Source organism: Oncorhynchus kisutch, linkage group LG13 (genome assembly GCF_002021735.2).
Source record: "Oncorhynchus kisutch isolate 150728-3 linkage group LG13, Okis_V2, whole genome shotgun sequence".
Classification (NCBI taxonomy): Eukaryota; Metazoa; Chordata; class Actinopteri; order Salmoniformes; family Salmonidae; genus Oncorhynchus; species Oncorhynchus kisutch.
The window spans coordinates 39971179-39990966 of record NC_034186.2 but is presented as its reverse complement, the minus strand read 5'-3'; the positions used below and the strand labels follow the sequence as shown (position 1 = coordinate 39990966).

Sequence of the window (19788 nt, the reverse complement as noted above, 5' to 3'; positions counted from 1 at the left end):
CTTAAAAAGATGAGAGAGGCCTGTAATTTTCATCGTAGGTACACTTCAACTATGACAGACAAAATTAGAAAAAAAATCCAGAAAATCACATTGTAGGATTTTTAATGAATTTATTTGCAAATTATGGTGGAAAATAAGTATTTGGTCAATAACAAAAGTTTATCTCAATACTTTGTTATATACCCTTTGTTGGCAATGACAGAGGTCAAACGTTTTCTGTAAGTCTTCACAAGGTTTTCACACACTGTTGCTGGTATTTTGGCCCATTCTTCCATTGACGACCTGAAATCCTCCATGAATGATCTCCTTTTGAGAACGACTGAGGCAGAGTTGCGCATTAGCACAGTTGAAGATACCATCGCTAGACATGACCAGGTCTTGATACAACTGCAAAAGGACAATGCCTACCACAAAAACAAGGTAGATCAGATGGAGAACCTGAGTAGACGTAGTAATATCCGTGTGGTGGGATTGAAAGAGGACAGCGAGGGCCGTGACCCGGTCCATTTCTTCACTCAATGGATCCCAGAGGTCCTAGGCATAATCAACTTCACCAAGCCGCTGGAAATCGAACGCGCCCACAGAACATCAGCGCCGAAACCCCGGCCAGATGAGCCCCCACAAGCCGTCCTGATCAGGTTCCTCTGTTTCCAAGACAGAGAGAAGATACTGCAACTCGCAAGAGCCAAAGGGGACATCACCATCGATGGAAAGAGGGTCAGCCTTTTCCCGCATATGAGCGCGGATCTCGCCAGACGTCGCAAGCAGTTCAGACCTGCCGCCAAAGCACTGAAGGAGAAGAACATCACCGGCTACCTCATCCACCCTGCGCGGATGAAAGTTCAGTACAAAGGCCGAAGCCATCTCTTCAACACACCGGGAGAAGTGCACACTTTTCTCAAAGAACTGAACAACGTCTGAGCCAGGACGGTCTCTCTGGGGGATAAAATGCAGTTAGTTTGTTTTCTCTTTCTCTCAGACTGAACTGCTGGTATCTCCCGGTCACTATAATTGATTTGTACATTTTCAACTAACCGTATCTTTCCGGAGTGAGTTCTATTACACTTACAGGAGAGTATATTTTGGTTTAGTCCATATCTACTGGGCGAAGCAATAAGTGGGCTTAGGCCCACTGCTTTCCCCCTCATTTATGTTAATCTTTCAAAAAGAGACTCAAGCAGCCCTTACCGTGGGCAGTAAATATTCAGCCATAAATATCTATTCACAACGTTTGTTTTCAACTTAGAGAGCTCGCAGGTTTTAGTTTACGCCAAAGTTTAGCTAGTAAGAGCAAGATGAAAAGCGAGCAGCAACGTATCTCTACAAGTGTATTCCTGTTTGATTGTTGGGATTGTTGTTTTAGTCTGACAATCGGGTGGGTGGGATTTGAATTTTTCTTCCATTTTTCTATGTTTATTGTTTCCTTCCTAAAGAGACACATAGGTCACTTTTGTGCTCAAACCAAAGTTGAAACATTTCCTAATTATCTGCATATGATAGATTACTATTCAGTTACATATTTGAAACCCAACCTATGCTTAATCCACTAAAATATGTCACATTCAACGTAAAAGGTCTTAACAGCCCGATTAAAAGGAAAAGAGTCTATGCATACCTTAAGAAATTAAAGGCTGACATTGTGTTTTTACAAGAAACACATCTTACAGCCAGTGAACACAAGAAATTGAAGAGGGAATGGGTAGGACAAGTTTTTGCATCCTCTTTTTAAAAAAAAGGAACTGCAATTTTGATAAGTAGACACATCCCCTTCTGCGTCAACAACACCATCTCTGATCCCTCTGGCAGGTTTGTTTTGGTGCAGGGGCATATGCTTTCAGAGTCTTGGACCCTATTGAATATTTATGCTCCTAACTTCGATGACCATATGTTTATTCAGAATGTCTTCCTTCAGGTCGCTCAAGCACCACCAGGATGGCTACTGGTTGGTGGAGATTTTAATTTTAGCTTAGATACAGTTCTTTTAATTTTAACTTAGATACAGTTCTTGATAGGTCTTCTGATAAACCCTCACTCATGAAAGATCTCAATTTACTAGACATCTGGAAACAGTTGCACCCACAGGATAGGGACTACTCTTTTTATTCACACCCACACAAGACACACACACGCATAGATAACTTTTTACTTTCGACACAACTGTTTCATAGAGTGTTAGATGTCGAGTATCTCCCCAGATTGCTTAGTGACCATTCTCCTCTGGTATTATCAATCTCCATTCCTACCAAGGTAAATGGAGCATATAGATGGAGACTAAATTCTACACTCCTAAAGCAACCTGAAATTTGTACATTCATCAAAGAGCAGATCAATATTTTTTACTTTGACAAACAAACCCTCTGCTCCTTACAGCTTCATTCTTTGGGACACATTGAAGGCCTATCTGAGGGGACAGATGATTTCCTATACTAAAGGGCTGAAGAGAAAACACGGTGCGGAACTGAGTGCCCTTGAATCTGAAATCTCCGAGCTAGAGAAAACCTATCAAAGAAGCCCAACTAAAGATCTATACAGGCTTTTGGTAAATAAAAAACTTAAATATAATATTCTGAACACATATCAAGCTGAGAGGGCCATCACTAAATCAAAACAGCGTTATTACTAGCTTGGAGAGAAAGCTCACAAAGTATTGGCATGGCAACTGAAAGCAGAGGAAAGTAAGAGGACAATTAATGCCATAGAAACTCTTACTAATGAGATATCTTTCGACCCTACTGAAATGAATAATACTTTTAAGAAATACTATGAAGACCTCTACACTTCCCAATCAAGCGATGATCTATCAGAGATCGACTCCTTTCTCTCCTCTCTCAACCTCCCATGCCTGTCAGGGGAAGACAGCGAGCGGCTGAGTGAACACTTCTCAGTTCCTGAATTGTTGGAGGCCATTAAATCCTTACATTCTAATAAATCTCCTGGGGAGGATGGCTTCTCTCCAGAGTTCTATAAAGAATTTAGGGAGCTGTTGGTCCCCTACCTTATGGAGGTACTTACAAAAGCCAGAGAAGACAACTGCTTTCCAGAGTCCTTCTCTCAGGCAGTGATTACTGTAAATCCACAAGAAAGGGAAAAACCCGCTAAAGTGTGCCTCCTATAGACCAATCTCTCTCCTTAACACAGATTGTAAACTGGTAACCAAGATGCTATCTAAGAGACTGGAGTCATGTCTTTCCCTGTTGGTCAACCCAGATCAGACTGGCTTCATAATTAATAGATTGTCCTCCAATAATCTCAGAAGGTTCTTTGATATAATTCACCTTGCTAACAAAAACAAAATACCTAGTGTCGCAGTCTCCCTCGACGCTGAAAAGGCCTTTGATAGGGTTGAATGGCCATACCTCTTTCGCGTCTTGGAAAAGTTTGGTTTAGGTACCGTGTTTGTAAATTTAATAAAATCACTCTAAAATTCTCCTAAAGCTAGGATTGCTACCAATGGGATTACTTCCTCCTCTTTCCCTCTTTATAGGGGGAACAGACAAGGTTGCCCAATTAGCCCCCACCTCTTTGCCCTCGCCATCGAACCGTTGGCTGAGGCTATTAGAACGTGCCCTGACATACATGGCTTTGAGGTGGGCCCCCATACCCATAAATTATCACTCTTTGCGGACAACCTTATCTTATTTCTAACAAACCCAGAACACTCCCTCTCTCACTTGCAGATCCTACTACAGTGTTATAGTTCTTTCTCTGGATATAAGGTCAATTTTGATAAAAGCGAAATCTTACCGTTGTCTGTCTTTGACCATCATACCATCAAGCACAAGTTTCCTTTTAGCCTATGGGCTTCACATATTTGGGCATAATGGTGGATGGTAATCTGAACAACCTCTATAAACTCAATCTGGCCAGTTTGTTGCAAAAGGTGGAGGTTGACCTTTGTAAATGGATGGACATACCTCTCACTCTACTGGGTAGAATCAATGTAATTAAAATGAATGTCCTGCCCAGATTTCTATATCTGTTTCAATCTCTCCCTATCCCTGTTCCCGCAGCATTTTTTTCCTCTCTCGACAAGCTGACCAGACGGTTTATCTGGCACGGCAAAACCCCTAGGGTTGGCCTGGATAAACTGACCCTTGATTACAGTCAAGGGGGCTTAAACCTCCCCAATTTTAGAATGTACTACTGGGCTGCACAGTCTAGGTTTCTGGCTCAGAGGTTTGACAATGGTCCCTCTCCCTCATGGTTGAACATTGAAAAGCTTGAGGTAAATGATGACACTGGGGCAGAATTGTTTTACAAATGGGACAGAAAATCTATAAAAACCATCACAGACAACTCTTTAATCATACATTCTGTCCTGGCATGGTGCAAACTGCATGAGCTGTTTCGGACGAGGGGGATTCCCTTCCCCTAAAACCCCTTTATGGAACAATAGATTGATCCCTATGTTTTTCCAGAATAATAACTTTAGACCATGGTCTGATAAGGGGATCACTCTTCTGGAACATTGTTACGAGGAGGGAGTTCTTATGTCTTTTGATCAGCTGAAACATAAATACCACTTGCCTAACAGGGACTTCTTTAGCTACCTACAAATACGAACCTTTATTAGGGTGACTCTCAAGGGACAATGGAACCTACCTAAGATGGCACCTATTGAACAACTCTGCCACGCAGACCAACCACTGTTCAAGACCATTTCCCGTGTATACGATGCTCTTATGTCAGGACTAACACTGCCTGGGCTAGATAAACCCCGACTTAGATGGGGAAAAAGATCTGGGTGTTGATCTTGATGAGGATCTATGGAGTGGCCTATGCAGGGATGGTGTTACATCCACATTGAACTCCAGATACAGACCGATCCAGTTTAATTTCCTCCATCAGCTCTATATCACCCCATCTAGACTGCACAAGTTCAACCCAGATACCTCCTCGATATGTTTTAGATGTGGCTCAGATGAAGGAACATTCCTCCATTCCACTTGGCAATGTTCAAAACTACACGGTTTCTGGCAGGGGGTATGCGATACCATATCCTCAATTCACGGGGTTGCATTCCCTTTAGACCCGGGGGTCTGTCTACTGGGTAACTTTACTAACACCAATCTTAGGCAAAGCCATACTATAAAGCTAACAGAAATATTGCTAGCGATTGCCAAGAAATGTATTGCTTTGAAATGGAAATTGGATTCCTCCCTGCCAGTTGCAATGTGGCTATCGGAAGTTAATAGTTGTATCCCTTTGGAGAAAATCACTTACTGCTTGAGGAATAAGTTAAAGACATTTTACAGGAATTGGCAACCTTTTATTGACTATATGGAGAATCTCCCCCCACATCTCATTGATTGAATCTACATATATAATCCTCACATAATGTTTCACACGTAATGTATAATATGTAGCTTACGGCAGGTGATCCAATGTCTCGTTATTATTTTTTTCTTATTGTATGTTTGTATATATAATTATAATTTTTTTGTTTGTTACACTCGTCTGTCACTTTGTCCTATCATTGTCTAATATCTTTTCACTTTTGTTTTGAATGTTCTTAATTGGAAAATGCAAAAATTAAATATAAAAAGAATAATTAAAAAAAGAAACGCATCGAACAACATTCATAAATGGCAAAAAAATACAGTAAAAAAATAAGGTTTTAAAGTGTCTGTCCTATATCTAGGAGATATAAGATATAAAACTCAGGAAATGTTTGTTTATTTTGGACACATTTAACCCCATACTTTTATTGGCACAAAACTACCTCCATACTTCCATTCATTTGTATGAGTTACCTTCAGATAAGTCCTGTGACACTTGTGGGGGTCGTAGAGTAAAACATACAGACTTTTTTGTGAGAAGACCGATTTTCAGGATGTCTTATGGTCTGACAAACACCGCTGTAGCTCGGCCACCTTCCACCGCAGACGCGGAAGGCCAACATAGGCAGATGCGATGGATAGAGACGCAGCACATGCAAAAAAACATTTCTCTGATTTTATTATGTTACTTAGATTGACGCTTAAAGGATTAATGGTCCACATTCATTATTAGCTACCCACTTGACATTAGTGGAGTGAGTGAGACGCCACTGTACTATTTGTATTGCAAACCAGCCCAGCACGGGCTGGAGTGGTAACGGCGTTTACAGTAGCAGTGGCACAGTACCAAAGTGGTTCTGGTTCCAAAACGTTTGATGCCAAACTAAAGCCTTTTTGGAGTTTTGTTGTGACCCAGAAAGTTGTGTAGAAAATATCTTATTTCTCTCCAGAACCAAGTCTTGAGCCAAGACTTACAATGAGTTCACCACAACCCACCATTTGGTCCAGGCCCACTATTTTGGAAAACACCTTATGAGGTCCCAACTCAGTCATCGGGTATGGGCGTATTACAGTTTCCATGGTAGATATACACCGGCCCGTCACAGTGGTAGTAGAGCTGGAACACGTCCCCATATCCGTGCTCCCTCCACCAGGTGCACAGTTGGCGGTTCCAGCCGCAAGCCAGTGAATGGATCAACCCTGGGTGTTCCATGCTGATCATGGTGAAGAAGTCCTGGTCACCCAGGTAACCCCTGAAGTGGTACTGGTCAGCCAGCAGGGACACGTTTCTGGGCTCCAGGAGCTAGTTGTAGCGGGCCGAGGTCTGCATGGCCCCAGGTCCAGCAGCATCACGCCACTGTTGAAGCCCGGCAAGCCGTCCGCAGGAGGCTCACCCACACGGGACTGAGGGTTCTCTTTACGGTACTGCCAGAAGGTGTGTCTGAAGGGGACACAAAGGAAAGTTTAGAGAAATAAGCATTGGTTGTTCAGTAAAGCAGGATGTTTAGAACAAGGTAGATAAAGCAATGTAGAGGTAGATTGAGAGGTAGTGTAGAGAATATGTACTTTCCTTGTTGTGTGGGAGACCAATAGATGGAACTGATGGCAAATTGGGAGCAAAAAGTTTGGCACAACTGCACCTACACTTTAAGTCAATTTAAATATTAAAACTGATGGACCTCCGTCTCCACAAAGATATATGGTTTTGAGGGAGTAAAGTCTTGTTGACTGTTCCCCTAGTCCCCTGTGCAGGTTCTGGATTATTATCTCTGGAATCCATCTACTTTGGATTTACCTCGCTATTTGATTACCCTCACTGATTCTCCCTCTGCCCATTGAAGTTCGATCCCGCCTCCCCCTCCTTGTTCGCTGGCTAGCAAAACTACTAGGTCCTCTCCACTCTCTCGGATGGGGCCCAGCCATCAATCTGTAAGTCTCCGCCCTCTCTTTGCTTTTGATCTGCTGGCAAGGGTTTTGTTTAAGTTTTGTTCTGTGGGTTCCTGCCAGTGCTGGCTAGTCTCGAGTTGACTAGGGCCTAGGCTAGCTAGCATGCTAAAATAACTAATGTTAGCTGGCTGGATAGCTTTCCGGGTTAGAATATCTAGAGAACATTCTTTGATAACTGGTTAGATGGCATTAAATCAAAGTTTTTATAAAATAAATGTGCACTATATACACAATAATATGTGGACACCCCTTCAAATTAATGGATTCGGCTATTTGAGCCAAACCTGTGGCTGACAGGTGAATAAGAATGAGCACAAAGCCATGCAATCTTCATGAACAAACATTGGCAGCAGAATGGCCTTATTGAAGAGCTCAGTGACTTTCATTGGATGCCACCTTTCCAACAAGTCAGTTTGTCAAATATCTGCCCTGCTAGAGTTGCCCCGGTCAACTAAGTTATGTTATTGTGAAGTGGAAACATCTTACGCACATAGCGCGTAAAAAGTGCGTGTCCTCGGTTGCAAAAATCACTACAGAGTTCCAAACTTCCTCTGGAAGCAATGTCAGCACAATAACTGTTCGTCGAGAACTTAAAGAAATGGGTTTCCATGGCCGAGCAGCCGCAAATTGGACTAAAATCACCATGCCTAATGTTGGCTGGAGGGGTGTAAAGCTCGCCGCCATTGGACTCTGGAGCCATTGGGCTCTACAGACCTCATCCTCACATACAACACCTGTTCTGCCAGTCACATTCTGTTAAAGGTCCCCAAAGCACACACATCCCTGTGTCACTCTTCTTTTCAGTTCGCTGCAGCTAGCGACTGGAACAAGCTGAAACAAATCATTCAAACTGGACAGTTTTATCTCAATCTCTTCATTCAAAGACTCAATCATGGACACTCTTACTGACAGTTGTGGCTGCTTCGCGTGATGTATTGTCTCTATCTTCTTGCCCTTTGTGCTGCTGTCTGTGCCCAATAATGTTTGTGCCATGTTTTGTGCTGCTACCGTGCTCTGTTGTCATGTGTTGCTGCCTTAGGTCACTCTTTATGTAGCGTTGTCTCTCTTGTTGTGAATTGTGTTTTGTCCTCTATTTTTTAATTTTTAATCCCAGCCCCCATCCCCGCAGGAGGCCTTTTGTCCTTTGTGGTAGGCTGTCATTGGAAATAAGAATTTGTCCTTAACTGAATTGCCTAGTTAAATAAAGTTTAAATACAAATCAAATAAAAAAAGTTCTCTGGAGGGATGAATCACGCTTCACCATCTGACCATCCAATGGCCGAATCTGGGTTTGGCGGTTACCAGGAGAACGCTACCTGCCCCAATGCTTAGTGCCAACTGTAAAGTTAGGTAGATGACAAATAATGGTCTGGGGCTGTTTTTCATGGTTCAGGCCACTTAGTTCCAGTGAAGGGAAATCTTAACGCTACAGCATACAATGACAGTCTATACGATTCTGTGCTTCCAACTTTGTGGCAACAGTTTGGGGAAAGCACTTTCCTGTTTCAGCATGGCAATGCCACCCAGCTGGACTCACCTGCTCCCGCCTTCTCCCATTGTGCTACTTACAAACAAAGATGTGACTGGCTCAGCTGTTCTGGGGAACTACGCTAAGCTTCAATGTAAAATAATGTGACCAGTGAAATTTAGAACGCGATCTGGTTTATATTATAACGTATTGCGCAAGATGACTGCAGGCATCTACTTAAAAAGTAGCTACAAATATAACAATTTATTAAAAAAATATTCCCCTGGCTATTTCCAAATACCTGTATACCGGTATACGGTATACCTGCCAAGCCTACTTTTGATGCGTGTACTAATGCAAATCAATATGTTACATATAGTTACACCCCCCCCCCTTAAAGGCCCAGTGCAGTCAACATTCTGTTGTTCCTGTGTTTCGTATCATATGAAACTAACACAGTAAAAGTTTTTTAAAAGGTGTTATTTCAAGATAATTGCTCGTTGAAAATACAATCTACACAGGACCTTCTACTGATGGCGCCATACTGTATGGCCGCCATTTTGTGATTCTTTTGGTGTTTATCTTTAGTTTTTTGGCAGTAAAATGTATCCACTATAATTTTTTATGATCAACAATAATTTTTGAACATCAGATCGTCAGTTACGAACCTCAATTTCGGCTTCAACTTTAACTCATCTACCTTGGGCTCTGTGTAATTCCGACCCAATTGTCTGGCTACCCAAGAGAAAAGGCTGCTGAAAAAGAGTCAGGAGAGGGGAAGTCTTGGCGAGAGTAAGGCAAAGGGAAAACCTGCCACCTCTTCCCTCCATTCTATTGGCTTGATAATAAAGATGGATGACCTCCTATTGTGGATATGTCATCAACGGGAACTTCACCATTCTCTGTTTTTCCGAAACATGGCTTTTGGACAAGATACCCCCCATGGCTATCCAACTCGATGGCTTCTTCATTCACCTTGCGGACAGGAAATTGGATTCAGGATAATCGAGAGGGGGAGGGGGAGGCCTCTTTATCAATAGCAAATGGTGCATCTGCACTGTAGCGCAGTGGAAGTCTCAACCTATTGTTCACCTGTTTTGGAATACCTGATAGTCAAATGCAGACCCAAATATCTATCGAGAGAGTTTTCAGCTGTTATTGTGACAGCTGTATATTTTCCACCTAAGGACAAGAAAAACAACAAGCTGGCACTTAACGAACTGTACGAGGCTATGAACAAGCAGGAAACCATGCACCCGGAGGATGCTTTCCTTGTTGCCAGTGATTTTAATTCCACGTCAAGACACCGTCAACACGTCTCCTTTGACACTAGGGGCGATAAAGTCCTAGACCATTGTTACTATACCCACAAGCATGCATAGAAGGCTTCAGCAAATCAAATCATGTCTCTATAGCTATGCTACAGGAATATGGAATATGTTCCGCTACTCCGCTGATAGCGTCGATGAGCTAACCACCTCTTTCACTGACTTCATTAGGAAATGCATCGGTGACATTGGTCCAAAGTGAAGGTTTGCTGCATCGCAGCCAACCCCGAGGCTATGGCTACGAACATGTACAAGAAGTCACAGGGGTGTGTCCTTGGTCCCCTTCTTTACACTCTTCACCCACGACTGTGTGGCCATGCATGACTCCAACACCATCATCAAGTTTGCTGATGACACAACGGTGGAAGGCCTGATCACCGGCGACGATGAGACAGCCAACAAGAAGGTGATCAGTGACCTGGCAGTGTGGTGCCAGGACACGAACCTCTCCCTCAACATCAGTAAAACAAGGGAGCTGATCGTGGAGGAGGGGGCGAGCACACACAGAGGGGGCGAGCACACCCCCGTCAACACCGCACCACTATAGAGGGTGGTGCGGACAACACAGTACATCACTTGCGCCGAACTCCCTGCCATCCAGGACCTCTACACAGGCGGTGTGAAAGGATGGCCGAAAAATTGTTAAAGAGTCCAGCCACCCAAGACAGACAGACAGTTCTTTCTGCTTCCTCACGGCAAGCGCTACTGGCGCAACAAGTCTGACACCAACAGGCTCCTCAACAGCTTCTACCCCTTCTACCCCTGCATTGACCCTTCCATTTTATTTCTATTTTTGCACTGACTACAGATCTGGGTTTGAAAGGTGCACAATTGGCCCAGCATCGTCCGAGTTAGGGGAAGGTTTGGCCGGCCCGGGATGACCTTGTTCCATCACGCTCTAGCGACTCCTGTGGTGGGCTGGGAGCATGCATGCTGACACGGTCGCCAGTTGAAAGGTGTTTCCTCCGACACATTGGTGCGGCTGGCTTCTCATTTAAGCGAGCAGTGTGTCAAGAAGCAGTGCGGCTTGGCAGGGTCGTGTTTCGGAGGACGCATAGCTCTCGACCTTCGTCTCTCCCGAGTCTGTACGGGAGTTGCAGCCATGGGACAAGACTAACTATCAATTGGATATCATGAAATTGGGGATAAAAGCAGCTAGTTTTAAGTTTTCCCCTTCCCACCCAGACAGTCCTAACAAAATTCTTGCTTGAGAAATAGTTTTTTGCTAAAAAGCCAATTTGGTCCATTTTAATTGAAAACTATTACAGTAAGTTAGTTCAATTGTAATTGTAGACATGATTTAATATTGAGACACAAAAATAGCTGCATTGGGACTTTAAGGACATTTTAACTAAATAAATACTTTGTCATGGCGATATGGACAGATGGATATGTTCCAGATAAGTATACCATCTACTGGCTGATTTTGCGATCTGGAGTGCAGGTCATTGTTTTAAAAGCATTAAGAAACGTGATAGTTTGTTATTCCATATCCCCAGTGACGAGAACCTTGATAGAGCACAACAGGATGTCCTAATTTCACAGACAGACCACTTATAAGTTAAATCATTATTTTACCCACTCATTGAATTTAGGCTATGACCAAATTGACAAGAACAAATTGGCTAACCCCAGAGAGCTCTGATCTGAAGGGTATTTTCTAGGAAAGGAGTAGCCTGCTTCCAACGTGCGGTGCTCTGCACTCCAAATCAAACAGAGGAATGAAGTCTAGTACAGAGGCCAGGTGTGTTTGCTCAGCTGTGGTTACCCTCAGGGCCAGACTCTGACTCTCCACCATTTTGACACCACAGCACTCCCTTATGGTGACCGAGGGGCAGATGCAGTATGGATGGATTTAGGGGAGCTCAGGGTGGACTCAGGACTGAGTCATTTAGCCCTCCACACACTGCAGGCTTAGCCCTTTGCAGCGTGCGAGAGTGAATAACACATATCTGCCGAGGAGGCCTGTCTCTCACAAGCAGCAGCTCATGCAGGTGTAACAGTATAACTTTAGACCTTCCCCTCGCCCATACCCGGGCGTGAACCAGGAACCCTCTGCACACATCAACAACAGTCAACCACGAAGCATCGTTACCCATCGCTCCACAAAAGCCGCGGCCCTTGCAGAGCAAGGGGAACCACTACTTCAAGGTCTTATAGCAAGTGACGTCACCGATTGAAACATTATTTTGCGTGCACCACCGCTAGCTAGCTAGCCGTTTCACATCCGTTACACAGGCTCTACAACCATTCAGAAGATGGTTTGCAAAAGCCCTGTCAAAACACAGGCAAGGTGAAAAACTCATCCTTCCCTCTCTTTGTCTCTCCATCTCAAAGAGGACTTTGTGGACTGAAATTCATTGGAGCCTATTCTCAAGGATAGTGCAGTTAACAATGGTCTCCCAGTAGAAAAGCTCTGCCTGACTCTCAAGGAAGACTTTTATCCACATGCCTCCAATTCAGAGAAACTCCCTCCTCTACTTGAGGGCCTTTGGAGCTGAAAGCTGTCCAGGTAAAGAACCAGGAGATCGCAACCACATCTCAAAGTCCTCCTGGAATTAACTCCTGCTCTTTGAAGCCCCGGGAGGCACCTGCAATGTTACGCCTCCTGCTTTTTATCTGTGTAACCTCCACTCAGGACTTTAGCTTGAAAAGCCACAAGAACAAGAAAACTTAAAAGAAACAAGGAGAACTGAAAGCCTAACCTTTTGCTTTGTCTCCACTACCTGATTTTGTGAACTGAGAGTTTCCGAGTTACAGTACTGCATCTCCATTCCATGGGTTGTCTTTAAAGTGCAACAGGTTAACTTGTGAGCTCTAGCAATAAATAGTAATCACAGTAATACAATGACTGAAACATTTTAAATCAAAGGATCAAAGTTGTGATGCTTGAAAGAAAGAGGACGATGAATTTGCAGGGCCACCACCTTTGCCTGGAGAAAGTTGAAATACATAATAACCTTGTCAACAATCTTTGCCGCACAAAGCGTCCTCCACTATGAGATGACGATTTAAAAGCCGTAATACGAAAGGTGAACCATCACAATTAACAGCCGAATCACATGAACAAAATCTTTCAGCTCAGAGTTTTCTACTGGCGTCAAATGTCAACCTACCAACGCAGTGTTTGTCCCTTTTTAAAATGCTTCTTGGAGCCATTTATATTTGGGCATCATGTGTCAACAAAACAAGGGAAAGCGTAGGTGTTTGGTGAAAATGTTCTGGCCTGATGGTTTTCACGTCTTATTAATGAGAAGGCCCTTGTTGTGCCTCAATCCAGATCTTGGAAACCATCCATCTCTCCTAAGTTTAGTTAGGCAGAGTGCTACGTGCACTCAGCCACATATTTGTGCCCTCTGCAATCGGCTAGGGCAACACTGACACAGCCTTTCCCATGGCTGTTTTGAGGCCAGGCTTTACGTTGAATAGGAAGCCATCTTACAGACGGAGGATAATCGGCACTAAGACTGCAGTGGAGGAAAACACTGGCCTATACCGACTGCTGAGCTAGGGTCAAGGTGAGGAGTGAGCTATGATGGGGAAGTACACTCTCCTACATATGTATTCGGGCAGTGATGCTAACATTTTAAATTTGGCCCTCTACTCCAGCATTTTGAATTTGAGATCAAATGTTTAATGAGGCGACAGTACAGAATGTAAACTTCAGGAATGAAAGCACTTTGTACTGTATATCTAGTCCCCCCCCCATTTGAAGATGTTATAAGTATTTGGACAAATTTCACTTTGTGTATTAAAGTAGTCTAAAATGTTGTATTTGGTCTCAATCCTTGCGCACAATAAATCAAATCAAATTGATTTATATAGCCCTTCGTACATCAGCTGATATCTCAAAGTGCTGTACAGAAACCCAGCCTAAAACCCCAAACAGCAAGCAATGCAGGTGTAGAAGCACTACATCAAGCTTGTGACTCCACAAACTTGTTGGATGCATTTACAGCTTGTTTTTGTTGTGTTTCGGATAATGTTTTGTCCAACAGGAAGTAAATGGTATATAATGTACTGTGTCATTTTGGAGTCACTTTTATTGTAAGTAAGAATAGAACATGTTTAAACACTGACAAGAATGCGGACGCTACCATGATTATGGATAATAATATATGAATCGTGAATGATGATGAGCGAAGGAAGTTTGAGGGAGAAAGATCACACCCCCAAAAATGCTAATGTCCTCCACTCTTTGTAATGTTGAGAGGTAGCATGCTTTGTGGAAGCCTCACTCATCATTATTCATGCTTTTGCTAAATCATGGAATTCTCAGGGTTGACTTTAAGTGTTCAAAAACGTCTTATCTACTCAGAAAGAAAATGACTCCAGTCATCATTCACTTCCTATTGGGCAAAACAGTTTGCAGAGTCACAAGCTTGATGTAGTCATTGCGTGCTAGGAATATGGGAACAAATACTAAACTTGACTAATTTTGTACACTATAAGTGGTATTTGTCCAAATACTTGACATCTTCAAATAGGGGGACTAGATCTATATTTCTAAACGGTAAATCAACATCTAACAAAAGGTCACAAAACAAGGAGACATTTGATCTCAAATCCAAAATGATGGAGTATAGAGCCAAATAAAAAATGTTTTGTGTCAGTGTCCAAATACATACATAGGGGAGTGTACAGCGTGGGGTTAGGGTTGGATAAAATTCTATCTTGGTGGCTGACTCAAAATGTCCACAGGGTAACATGCATAAACACACACCCACAAGTATTGCTGTACATGCACTTCTGTCCACTTTAGTAATTCCAATCCTCTGATGATAAAAGAGGGAAATTGCAATGTGAAAATGACTCATTTTAAAGTTCTCATGTCCAAGGACATACAGTACCAGTCAAATGTTTGGACACACCTACTCAAAATGTTTTTCTTTATTTTTACTATTTTCTTGTAGAATAATAGTGAAGACATAAAACCTATGAAATAACACATATGGAATCATAGTAAGTAAGTAGTAGTAAGCAAAGAAAGTGTTAAACAAAATATATTTTATATTTGAGATTCCTCAAAGTAGCCACCCTTGCCTTGAAAGCTTTGCATACTCGTGGCATTCTCCCAACCAGCTTCATTAGGTAGTCACCTGGAATGCATTTCAATTAACAGGTGTGCCTTGTTAAAAGTACATTTGTGGAATTTCTTTCCTTTTTAATGCGTTTGAGCCAATCAGTTGTGTTGTGACAAGGTAGGGGAGGTATACAGAAGATAGCCCTATTTGGTAAAAGTTCATTTTATAGCAAGAACAGCTCAAATAAGCAAAGAGAAACGACAGTCCATCATTTATTTCTTAAAGTAAGTTCAGTCAATCTGGAAAATGTCAAGAACTGTAAAAGTCGCAAAAACCATCAAGCGCTATGATTGAACTTTCTCTCATGAGGACCGCCACAGGAAAGAAAGACCCAGAGACCAAATTTGAGATTTTTGGTTCCAACCGCTGTGTCTTTGTGAGACGCAGGGTAGGTGAACGGATGATTTTCACACGTGTGGTTCCCACCTTGAAGCATGGAGGAGGTGGTGTGATGTGGGGGTGCTTTGCTGGTGACACTGTCAGTGATTTATTTAGAATTAAAGGCCCACAACCAGCATGGATACCACAGCATTCTGCAGTGATACACCATCCCATCTGGTTTGCACTTAGTGGGAATATAATTTGTTTTTCAACAGGACAATGACCCAACACACCTCCAAGCTGTGTAAGGGCTATTTGAGCAAGAAGGAGAGTGATGGAGTGTTGCATCAGATGACCTGGCCTCCAAAATCACCTGCCCTTAAGCCAATTGAGATGGTTTGGGATGAGATGGACTGCAGAGTGAAGGAAAAGCAGCCAACCAAAGCTCAGCATATGTGGAAACTCCTTCAAGACTGTTGGAAAAGCATTCCAGGTGAAGCTAGTTGAGAGAATGCCAAGAATGTACAACACTGTCATGAAGGCAAAGGGTGGCTACTTTAAAGAATCTCAAATAGAAACTACAGTATATTACGATTTATTTAACACTTTTTTTTGGTTCCATTTGTGTTATTTCCTAGTTGTGATGTCCTCACTATTATTCTACAATGTAGAAAATCATCAAAATAAAGAACAACCCTTGAATGAATAGGTGTGTCCAAACCTTTGACTGGTACTGTAGACAAAAGTCGAGTTAACATGTTCCCTTACAGGAATTGAACACCAAAATAAAAACTCTGCTCAGGCCCATCCATCTACATCAATCGAGCAAAACATGCATACAACTATTTCCAATAAAAGCTTTACAGAAGAGCCCAGAAGGAACTGTTCAAAAGGGAACAGCATGGTTAATGTACCAAAACATGCATTTACAATTACAAGTGTACCAGAACATTTCACCACTCACTTCTCCATGTCAAATAGTTCTCTGCTGTTTTTCAGCCCAAAATCTAAAAACAACAGATAAACCAGGATTCAACATTTGATCAAAATGAACTCGATGCATGTAGATGTGTGTGTATAGGCAACGAATATGTAACCAATTCGCATGAGGCCAAAAGGGTCTGGGTGTTGGACTTAATGGCTGAATTGTCATTCTTTGCCTTTGAGACCATAGTACTCTACTTGGTACATGAAGTAGGTCAAGATTCTGAACAGTCCGCTGTCGGCGCTCTCATCTGCTGTTTCTTTGTGAGCTCACAGGAAGACACCAGGCTGTGACGTGAAGCCTCTCAACAACAGTAGCATGACAGAACGTCAGGGATGATCTGTAACGCTCCTCATTCAAATCTTGCCTCCACATTTTCCAGAGCACGGGAACAACCAGATCTCACAGAGCAGATTAAACATGTTGAGTCAGAGATGGGGTATACTATTTTTACAGAGATAAAACAAACATAAAAACATTCACGCTATATTCCCAACCAATTATCCTTTGACAACGTGAAGCATGAAAACAGAACACCCTCAACAAAAAAAAAAATGTATTTTGATTTATCCAGAAAAAGGCCAAAGGGGTATGTTATAAGAAACTACTTGGCCGGTGGAAACATCAGCCTACACCTCATACGCATTCACATTCAATTATGTACCAACCCCCTCATAAGGAAATTACACCATGGTACAAAAATAACCCCTCGACCACAAACAAAGCATGAGTCTATGTCATCAAATCACATAGGCCTACAGTATGTGTATTCTCTGAAACAACGAGAATTACAGGTAGGAAAACAGTATTAAGAACAATCAGAAGCTAATGATTATAGCACTCACGATGACCTTGGTAGTTAAGTGGATGCTGTGTAGTCAGTGTGTGTCAAGAACATTTTCAGGAAATGACACGAGATAAGAATGCTGTTCATTGACTACAGCTCAGCATTCAACACCTCCAAGCTCATCATTAAGCTTGAGGCCCTGGGTCTCAACCCCGCCCTGTGCAATTGGGTCCTGGACATTGACGGGACTCTCCCAGGTGGTGAAGGTAGGAAACAACACCTCCACTTCACCGATCCTCAACACTGGGGCCCCACAAGGGTACGTGCTCAGCCCCCTCTTGTACTCCCTGTTCACCCATGACTGCGTGGTCATGCACACCTCCAACTCAATCAGGTTTGCAGACGACACAACAGTAGTGGGCTTGATTACAAACAATGAGACAGCCTACAGGGGGGAGGTGAGAGCACTCGGAATGTGCTGTCAGGAAAACAACCTCTCACTCAACGTCAACAAAACAAAAGAGATGACTGTGGACTTCAGGAAACAGCAGAGGGAGCACCCCTCTATCCACATCGACGAGACAGTAGTGGAGAAGGTGGAAAGTTAAGTTCCTCGGCATACACATCACAGACAAACTGAACTGGTCCACCCACACAGACAGTGTGGTGAAGAAGGCACAACAGTGCCTCTTTAACATCAACTTGTCACCTAAAACCTTGACAAACTTTTACAGATGCACAATTGAGAGCATCCTGTCGGCTGTATTACCGCCTGGTACGGCAACTGCACAGCCCTCAAAAGCAAGGCTCTCCAGAAGGTGGTGCGGTCTGCACAACGCATCACCGGCGGCAAACTACCTGCCCTCCAGGACACCTACACCACCCGATGTCACAGGAAGGCCATAAAGATCAAGGACAACAACCACCCGAGCCACTGCCTGTTCATCCCACTACCATCCAGAAGGCGAGGTCATTAGAGGTGCATCAAAGCTGGGAGCGAGAGACTGAAAAACAGCTTCTATCTCAAGGCCATCAGACTGTTAAACAGCCATCGCTCATCCATATATTAATATGCACATATTCTTATTCCATCCCTTTAGATTGGTGTGTATTAGGTAGTTGTTGTGGAATTGTTAGATTACTTGTTAGATATTACTCAACTGACAGAACTAGAAGCACAAGCATTTCGCTACACTCACATTAATATCTGCTAACCATGTGTGTGACCAATAAAATTTGATAAATGGCCCATAATTGAGCTCAATCAGTATTACTTTCTAATAGGCTTTTACCAGAATGTCTTCTTACTCCAGATCTCCCCTGTCAAACTAAGGTTGTTTTTACAAAGCAGACCAATTCTGATCTTTTTTTCACGAATTGGTTTTTTGACCTATCAGATCAGCTCTGAAAAAATCTGATGTGAAGAGATCCGATGTGATTGGTCAAAAGACCAATTCGTGGAATAAATGTCAGAATAGGGCTGTCTGTGTAAACACAGCTTAAGTTGACTATGGCAGTGGAAGTAAACCAGATCTTGCTGCAACCAGTAAGTAAACCAGACAGGTGCACTGGTTTATAGTTATTGTCTCTGGTGCACAGTGGTCTGGCTGTACATCCAGGTGTTACGTAAGCAGGGCTACTGGGCTTTAAAACATTAAGGATGAGACAGGAAGAACATGTTTTCCAGTAATTACATTTTCATTGGAGGGACGTGTTGTGAATGAGGACGAGGAAGGCTGTGCACTCCTGCATAATGCGTTTTCTGTTAGCAACAAACAAGATGAGGAGCAGAGAGCCTTCTCGGCCCTCTCACTCTGCACGGAGATCACCCGAGGTAGTTACACAAACAAACCAGTATTCATTCACAAACCCCTTTGTATGCACACAAACTATTTCTATTTAGCATGAACATACAAAGGTGTACAACAGCAGAAAGTGAACTGTATGACTATGATGCTAATATTCCTAGCGTATCTGTAATACTGGAAAACATTCCACAATCACATCATTAACGTTTGCTGCCTGCTGTCGTTACTTAGCATTTAAGGGCTGGCAGCAGTTAAATCCTACAAAATAGTTGATATTCAACAAGACAAATTGCTTTTGGGATTAAGCAGATTTATTACAATTAAATTCAAGACAGTTTTTTTGGGCCAAAAAACCTTTGTCTGACAAACTAAATACGCTGTGTTGTAAAAACATTTCATTTCCTCCCCAAAAAGCTGTCACCCATTTTCTTGTCCCCTTTTCTTCCCACAACTTTAGCTGACTTGTTTTACTGATTCTACTTCAGCCTGTTGAGTTATGCTGCCACTGCGACTTGGACAAACACATCATCGCTGCCTGGGAACACAAACAGGTCAGGATTGGAAAAATACTGGGTCTTGACGTAGGTCCTCGTGGGATACGGTAAACCCTTAGAGAGGCTAGTATGACTGTGTGCAGTAAGTTATGTGGACACTTGTCTGTTTGTGTACATTCAGGGGGGGGGGGGGGGAGTGGCAACAGTGGCAGGTCTACAGTGGGAGCAGAGGCCGGGATCTGTTTGGAGAAACTGGAGCCCTCTGCGACATGCCAAGAATGCTGGGG

General features: G+C 42.9%; 1 pseudogene; it reads right to left on the bottom strand.

Moving 5' to 3' along the window:
- Positions 1 to 6065: 6065 nt before the first annotated feature.
- LOC109902957 (xyloside xylosyltransferase 1-like) overlaps positions 6066 to 19788 on the bottom strand; it is a 51649-nt pseudogene continuing 37926 nt past the window's right edge.